Raw genomic sequence first — 9077 nt, 5'->3', positions numbered from 1 at the left:
CCTATAATGACAATACATTAAGGCATTTTTACTTGAGATTATTGCCATTGAGATTATAAATTCATATGGTGGAAACTTTCTTAAAATTGTTTAACTCTTCCTAAATAGCTAGTGAAAACACCTTAACTAATGGCAGCACAGACAATTTATTAATTAAACCATTTTGGAATTTGACTATTATGTACTCATTATTTCTTTTTGAACACTAGTATAAAACTTGTTCTTTGTGTTAGTTATAATTCTTGTAGAATGGTCAATGAAATGATCTTGATGAACATGTCTTCTAAAATTTTTTACTGTATCATGGGTTTCTTGGTCCAAAATCTACGAAATATTTAAAATCTAGAGTTCCTCTGCGCCTTCCATTTCATGTTCTATATTGCAACCCTTTTTAAGTATCAACAGTATCCATTGTTACTACATTTTCACACTTTGCATCACTTTTTCCTGGTTGGAACTGGGCAACTAAAACATCATTCACTTAATATGTATGGCAAATGATGGAGTATGTGAAATTTCCTTTCTTTCAATGGAAAACCTGAATGCCAACTATTGTCCTTTTAAACCTGAAATACTCTCCAATCCTTCTCTTTGCTTCATTTAACAAATATGGCATTTGCGGATTTTTTTGTGTAAACCTGCCCAACTAATGTGTTCTAGTTGATTGCAACCAGAGATTTTTGGAGATAGCTTTTTGTGCAATTACTGTAGATGAGCATGTCAAACGCTATGGCACAAGACTAATGAATCACTTAAAACAACATGCTCGTGATGTTGATGGGCTCACCCATTTTCTGACTTATGTTGACAATAATGCAGTGGGATATTTCATAAAGCAGGTATGTTTTGTTTGACAGTCTTCTATGTTCTTTATTTTCCTGCACATCTTTCCAAATATAATGTGTTCATTTTATGATTGCATCTCGTGCCTGTTATCCTTTTCATACAAAGTCATGCTGTAAGCACATATTTAGACAACAATCTAATGGATATATAAGTCAAATTACATATCCCATTCTTATTTTTGTTTATGATTCACAAAATTGTTTCATGTATATACCTAGTTAATTGGGAGATTGATTGATATCCTTGTTTGTGATCATCATATATTAGTTCAAAGAAGTTCTTTCGTGTAAATCTTGCTATTTCAATGACATAACCAAGAATTGAAACTTTTTGATGCAGCTTCAAATAAAATTAGCTTATAGATCTTTAGTGAGCAAGTTGATGGATCATAGGGGAATAAAAAAAGGAAGTCTAAAAACCAAAAGATGTGATAAGCACCCCTGCACCCCCTACTAGCGCCAAACTGACATACCACTAGAAGTTGGATTCAAAATTATTTCATGAATGATTCAACAAACCTCTTAAATAGGGGAGTTTACAAGAACTTGAAAGTAGTTATTCCTTTCTTCTTGATGACTGATCTTATGTCCATGCTAGACTCCTATGAGTGTGGAGTCACAAAATGTAATGATCTTTCTTAATTATCCTAGCCTTCTATGATAGGAATGGCGCTAACTTCTTAATATACAGAATTCAAGAAAATTTGAATTTCAAATTTCATGCACTGCATCCCCTTTAGCATGACTTCTGTTTTAGAATTGTGTTTTTGCTATCTCTGTGCATGCTATAATCATTTCGTGTCTTACTCTTAAATTTTTTCTAGTTTCAGAGTTAAAGATAGGCTTGTTGGTTGACATGTGTGTTTACTCACTCTTTGGAGAGCTTAAGCTGTTATAGGGCTTTACGAAGGAGATCACATTGGAGAATGATAGATGGCAAGGGTATGATTTGCTTATAAATACTTTTTTTTTCTATACAGCTATTTCTTCTTGATCTTAAGATTGTTTTGTGTCAATTACTATGAGATCACGTCTTCAGCATTCCTCCCACTGAATGAAGTGTAGTTGTTTGTCTACGTGACAATAATCATTTGTCTAATGTTTCAGATACATAAAAGACTATGATGGAGGTATACTTATGAATGCAAAAATTGATCCAAAGCTTCCATACACTGATTTATCTACAATGATTCATCAACAAAGGCAGGTTAGTTTGCCGATGCTACATTTGTAAATATTGATTGTAGGTTTTTCTCCATTTTTGTAACTTGAAATTTAAATGTATCCCATTTTGCTTTTTCCTAGATGGGCTAGATGTTGTAAATCTTATTTCCTCAGGTCTTCATCAATTTGTCCTCTAATCTTCATCATCTATATAAGTATGAGTAGATAAATAGGATTTACATATGAAAAGTGTAAGAAACATCTTTTGTGATTCTTTTAACCATACTCATTTAGGATTTGGATTAGATATAAAATTAGCTTCATCCACAAACAATAGGTTTTCAACTTATTGCATAAACCAACACCCTCATCTATATGTGCAGTAGGAGTTCAATATCAAAAGGTATATCATTTAATTTATAGTGCACCAATCAAGCACTCATATTGAAAGGATTCATAGCAAATATAGATGCACCTTGGCAAGTCATTTCTTTGGATCAATTTATTATGCTAATGATATGGGCATTTGCATCTATGCCCTAGAAAAACATGAAATTCCATATAGAAAAAGTAATGGTTATAGAGAAAATCTTAAACGTACGCATTGAAGCATATTATTACACATATGTTTAATAACGACAGCATAATATAGAAATCCGTATGATAAAAACAAAAAATACCTGTCAACCCTTGTGTTCAAGTAGAGAGTGAGGGTTGATTGCTCGAGATTGGTCAATCTTCCAAGACCTAGATAATTCTTCTTCCGTGGCAGGAAGCCTGTTTCGGCCTTCTTCTGCTCCTCATGGTAGACTTGTCCCTCTGCTGGTCCCTGGTATGGGACCAGCACAAGTGGCTCCTCTGCTGGTTTATCCTTTCTTGAACAAGTGAGTGTCTCGAGCAATATGTCAACATCGCGCAATGCAGCCTCTTCCGGTTCTGACAAATCAGAGTCATGGGATTCTGCTTCAACAGTTTTTTTCTTTTGTGGAGGAGGGACCCTTTTCCTTGGAGCTCTCTTCGGCTGTGGTCTCTTTGGTGGTGTCTTCTTGACTAGGCTGCGTTTTGGTGGAATTTTCTTCAGAGAAAGTTCTCTTACACTATGTTGATATGTATCTACAGTAGTCGTGTGTTGCATAACACGCCTGGGAGGAGTCTCTTAGGCTGTTACTATAACATTTGTGGTCATTGGGGTCTCGGGAGGGAAAGGAGCAAAAGGAATTTCGTCACGGGAGGCATCCGGAACAGGATTGTCATTAACGGGGACCTGTGCTACAGCTTTTAACTCGGGTTGGTGATTTGCTGTCGGGGAACCTGAACATCCTCCCTAGCAGCAGTCCTCATGATGTGCAGGAATTTCGCCATGGCCAGTCATCTTCATGTCATGCCAAAATTGTGCTACCCGCTTGAACCTTGTACCAAAACCATTGGACTAACCTGATGAAGGAGGAGGACGACCGATATCTCGCTGGTGTCACACAGTGGGCGAATCCGGAGGCGGTGACGGTGGCTTGTCCCCTCTTTTCGCTTTGCATCCTCTCTATCACGCTCGTCTATACGTGCGAGAAGATCATGAAACTCAATTAAAAGTTGCTCCAATAAACCTCGCCCGGCTTCTCAATCGACATCTGACGGTGGCCGATTTTATCAGAGTTCGATTGGGGGATTCATCCTGACCTCGCTTCTTTGCTAGCTCGGCCCTTGGCTTGTTCCCAGTGTTAGGCGGGGACTTTTTTTTTTGAAGGCCTCATCGGTCTAGTTGGTGGTCAGGACCGCCTTTTTTAGTCGCCTGGATTAGATGATCTATTAGAGATTTGTTTGCAGCTCTGACTACCATTACCAACTAAGACATTCTCTTCGTCATTAGCTGGCATAAGATCGAAGAACTGCAAAGCAAACATGCAACAAATACAACATCATCAACATATCATACACAATTAATATAAAAATATACACATAAAAGTCGAGACAATACACAGTAATTATTATTTTTACACAAGAAAACATAATACTACATAAGAAACTATTATGTTATACAGGAATGTGATACTTTATACATGAACAAGATATTCTACACAGAAGTATCATATATTACACAATAAACCATTATAATACACATGAAATAGCTTATTACACCAAAGTAGCAAATATTTTACAAAGCAAGAGGAATAAGTTACTTGTGTTCCTTTGAGTGATTTCAATAGTGGCCCGATAGACGCCATCTTTATGAAACTTTACTCATCGTAACACATTATACAGGGTGTCCATCCCAATCGCAGTTTCTTCACACTACCTGTCACCTCATAGAACCAGATGATCAAGGCAATGGAGCACCTTTTCATGTAGCCTGTAGTGGTATACTTTCCTTTACACCGAAGTTGGACACTGGTGGCGGTTATAGCGACATCGGTCATCAGCTACTTGTGAATTGCATGCGCCCAAGCATAACAGCTGAGTGACGCTAGATCATTAGTGTACCTTTCTTCGAATGATGGCATATTCAGAGAAGTATTAGGGAACAATACAGTAGTCATAAAGTACACCATGAGGAGGTTCACAAAGGTTTCCTTCTCACCATCTTCACTGCGTACAAGCCTAAATCGGTTTTCTTTAATTGCATCGCGGTGACGGTTATGTATTTTATGAAGAAAAGTTTTCTCAAAATCAGATTGGACCCTCTCGTGCTTGAAGGATACAGTATTTCTATCGCAACGGAGGCCCAGAATGAGAGCATGTTTTCCCCTATCTTCAAGCACTAGCTGCAGTCATCATACACCTGCAATAGCGCGTCAAGAACCCCTCTTTCTTGAACCACGGGTGTGACATCAATCAAATGAGCAAATGGCGTACAACAGAGGATCTCCCACTACCACCTCTTCATTTTTATTTAACTCTAAGATCATTTCAACAACAAGGTCCAAATAATACCGAGCATTCGCAAGTGTTGTTGCCATCTTCTGTTCTATATGGATAAATACACACACCGATTCAATAACTGAAATATGAACATAATATTAGACACATCGAACCACAAACGTTACACAGTAACTATACAACCAAAGCCACAAACATTACGATCTACACCCCACTAAATGTTGATATTTACACAGGAAATAAACAAAATTACACCAAAAAAATAAAGAATACCAATCAAATAACCATTCTTCAATGGACACCCGTGAAAGTTTTCCCACCTTTGTGCTGGATTTTTCCTTGAAGCAAATCACCAATCTTCAGTTCACCGAAGCCCTTGCTGGAGATCTTCACAAACAATTCAAAACCAAGGATGGGAGACTCTGAGTAACTCGAAGAAAAAGTTCTGCAAGAAAGACCACTGCGGGAAAAAGGGAATTTCAACGGCCTTCACCACGTAAAGAAGGAGGCAAAGGGATGTGGCGCCAATGACAATAGGGTTTCCAGCGCAAATCCCAATGCTTCGCTCGCCACCCGTGACACGCCTGCCTGCTTGCAAGTGATTCCCAAGGTATTCACAAGGCTATTTTTGTCATTTTAGCATGTTGACAAGGTGGGAGAAAGCATGGTTTCAGGATGTTAAGATCATGGGCAACTAGTTAAGTAAATTCCTCTCACATAATGTCAATAGTGCCTCCGTTAAGTGCAAATGGGCTGAAAAATAAATAAAATAAAATGATGGACCTTTCAGGAAACGCCCAACTCGCAGGGATTTATGGGTACTTTCCTGTAAATAATAATAATACTAATAATAAAATAAATAAATAATTATAAGAAGCAGAAAAAGATGAAGAATAAGAAGAATAAATATAATAAAAAAATAAGAAAAATAAGAAGAACAGAAGAAGAATAAAAAGAATAATAATAATAATAATAACAAAAAGAATAATAATAATAATAATAATAATAATAATAATAATAATAGTAGTAGTAGTAGTAGTAGTAGTAGTAGTAGTAGTAGTAGTAGTAAGAAGAAGAAGAAGAAGAAAAAGAAGAATAAATATAATAAAAAATAAGAAAGATAAATAAGCAGAAGAAGGAAGAAGCAAAATAATAATAATAATAATAATAATAATAATAATAATAATAATAGTAATAGTAATAGTAATAGTAATACTAAATAAATAAATACATAAATAAATAAATAATAAGAAGAACAAGAACAACAAAAAAGAATAATAAACAAATAATAATAAGAAGAAAATAATAAATAAATAAATAAATAATTATAAAAAGAAGAAGAACAAGAAGAATAAGAACAAGAACAAGAACAAGAACAAGAACAAGAAGAATAAATATAATAAAAAATAAGAATAATAATAATAATAATAATAATAAATAAGATATATAAGAAGCAGAAGAAGAAGAAAATAATAATAATAATAATAATAATAATAACAATGTATAATCACCAAAGTAGTCCTTGTAACAACAACAACAACAACAACAACAAATAATAATAACAACAACAAATAATAACAACAATAATAATAAGAGCAAGAAGAAAAAGAACAAGAATAAGAAAAAGAAGAAGAATAGGAAATATAATTAAAAAAAAGAAAAATAATGAATAATAAGAAGAATAAATATAAGATAATAAATAATAATAATAATGACAATAATAATAATAATAAAATATATATAAATAATAATAATAATAATAATAATAATAATAATAATAATAATAATAATAAAAATAATAGGAAGTAGAAGAAGAAGAAGAAGAAGAAGAAGAAATATAATATAAAAATATGAAAAATAATAATAAATAAATAATATTATTAATAATAGTAAATAAATAATTATAAAAAACAGAAGAAGATAAACAAGAATAAATATAATAAATAATAAGATAAATAATAAATAAATAAGAAGAAGAAGAAGAAGAAGTATAATAAAAAATAGTGAAAATTACCAAAAATACACCCTATCTTTGCAATATGCACAAAAACAACCCCTTAATTTGTGTATCCCTAAAAACACCTTCCTTTTAAAGTCAATGATTTTCAAACCCCAAAGATTGTAACCGGCATTAACAGAATTACTTTTGAATTTTATAGACGAAATTGCCCTTTGCATGGGAAGTTGTGGTAGTGCAATAATATTTCCGATTTGAGGGAAAGTGGGGGTTATTTTTTGGGTAATCCCTAAAGACAACTATTACTGTCGTCGGTTATTCTTTTTTCTCTCTTCGCCTCTTCAGCTTTTCCATTTCCAAAGTTGACTCTGCCTGGGAAACCATGTCTCGAAGATGAACTTCGCTTTCCGCCATTGTCTTAAAGAAGAATTGCCGATCAAGTATTCGGCATTTCATCTGTTTGCAGTCTAAGGTATTAAGCCGAGGTAGATGCCGTTGAAGAAGTTGTGTTTATGATTTTTTTTAGAAACGATTCTGTTAGAAAAAGAGATTTTTTTCAGTTTTATTTTGTGGTTCTGTTTTTATTAGATGATATTGAAGTCTGCAGGGAGATTTATCGGTTAGGGTTTTGTTTTGGTTTTTATTTTCGTCTATGTACAGATTGAAAGAGATTTTTCGATTGTTATGATGTGTAATGTTTACAATGTAGGTTTCCCCTTTACATTGATATGGTTGTAGTTTTAAAAATGAGGTTTCCGTTTAAATAATGGGATTTTAATTAAACATTTTATGTTTCTGTTTAAGAGTTGTTGTTTCTGTTTAAATATTTATGTCTCCATTTAAGAATTCAGGTTACCGTTTAAAAAACTTTACTTTCTGCTTAAATTTATCTTAATACTGTTTAACGGATGGTTATTATCGCAGGCTTGTAATTGTGGTGGTCAACCTAGTTAATGGGCGAAGCTACTTGACACCGGTAATGGAGACTGTGGCTGAGTTAAAAGTTCACATGAGTGGACGACACTGGGCAATAATCTAGAGGACCCATTTGTAGCATTCACCGAGATAGAAGCTATGTTCCAAGAGAGGGCCCTCCTTAATTTTTTTCTATAGAGATATGATGACCGCACCAACAAATTCAAGATCATTGAAAGCTTGGTAAGTTTCAGGCTCGAAGATGTGGCTCTCGTTCTTGGACTGCGTTGCGATAGAGATGTAGTCGTATTTCAGAAAAAGAAGAAAAAAAGCACGCTTCGCTTTTGAAGATAGATATTTTTTCAAAACCTACGAGAGACACACAGACTGCATCAAGAGAACACTTGAGCAGCGTGTGCAGCAGAGGGGAGAAGAAAAAAATGTTGTCAAACTCCTAATGGTGTACCTCATGGGTACAATCCTCTTCCCAAACACGTCCTGCTCAGTTCTGAATTGGATTGTTGGCTATGTCGATGATCTACCTATCATGGGATGATATGCATGGGCGCAAGTGACGCACAAGTGGCTGGTGGAGGATGTCCCACAAGCGACTGCTCGAGTGCAAACGAGATGAGCTGGGAAGAAGATGAACATAGGGTACGTCAAAGGTTGCTCGATCACACTGAACATCTGGTTTTATGAGTTGACCAGCACCAGAAAGAAGGTGCGATTTAGCAAGACCCCTAGGATGCTGTGCTACGGTGAAAATAATTATTGGAAGCAAGTGTCGATAGAAGCCATGTTGTCATCGCTCGAAGGAAAAGAGGTAATAAATCATGAGTCTCTCTTTAAATATCAAATGTTTCTATTTAAAAATATTATTTAGTGTTTAAAATAGCAGTTTTATGTTTAAATATTTATGATATCATTTAAAAACCTAAGTAAACTGTTTAAATAATTGAGTTAACTATTTAAAACCATTTGTTATTGTTTAAATTGAATGATTTCACTGACATTGTGTTGGTTAACTATGTTAATTTCCTAAGCCGGTCGAATGCGGATGAAGAAATCTTCATTCACTGGCTCGAAGGCAGGATGAGAGGCCATCCTCTTCAAGGTACCCTCGACGCCGTTCACCTAATGGCAGATCAACCAGCGCACGAATTTTTCGGCGCCGGAGGAACCCCGCCCTACCCTGCTTGGCCGAAACACCCCCTCCCCAAACGGCAAGATCCCTCCCTACCGTACAGCCCCTCCTCCCCCGATAGCTACGGCCGCCTTGGCGACGATGTCACCACATGTTTGCTACAGGCGTGCTAGGTACT

The sequence above is a fragment of the Dioscorea cayenensis genome, chromosome 2, assembly GCF_009730915.1.
Source record: "Dioscorea cayenensis subsp. rotundata cultivar TDr96_F1 chromosome 2, TDr96_F1_v2_PseudoChromosome.rev07_lg8_w22 25.fasta, whole genome shotgun sequence".
NCBI lineage: Eukaryota > Viridiplantae > Streptophyta > Magnoliopsida > Dioscoreales > Dioscoreaceae > Dioscorea > Dioscorea cayenensis.
Note: the sequence above shows the minus strand (reverse complement) of the source record.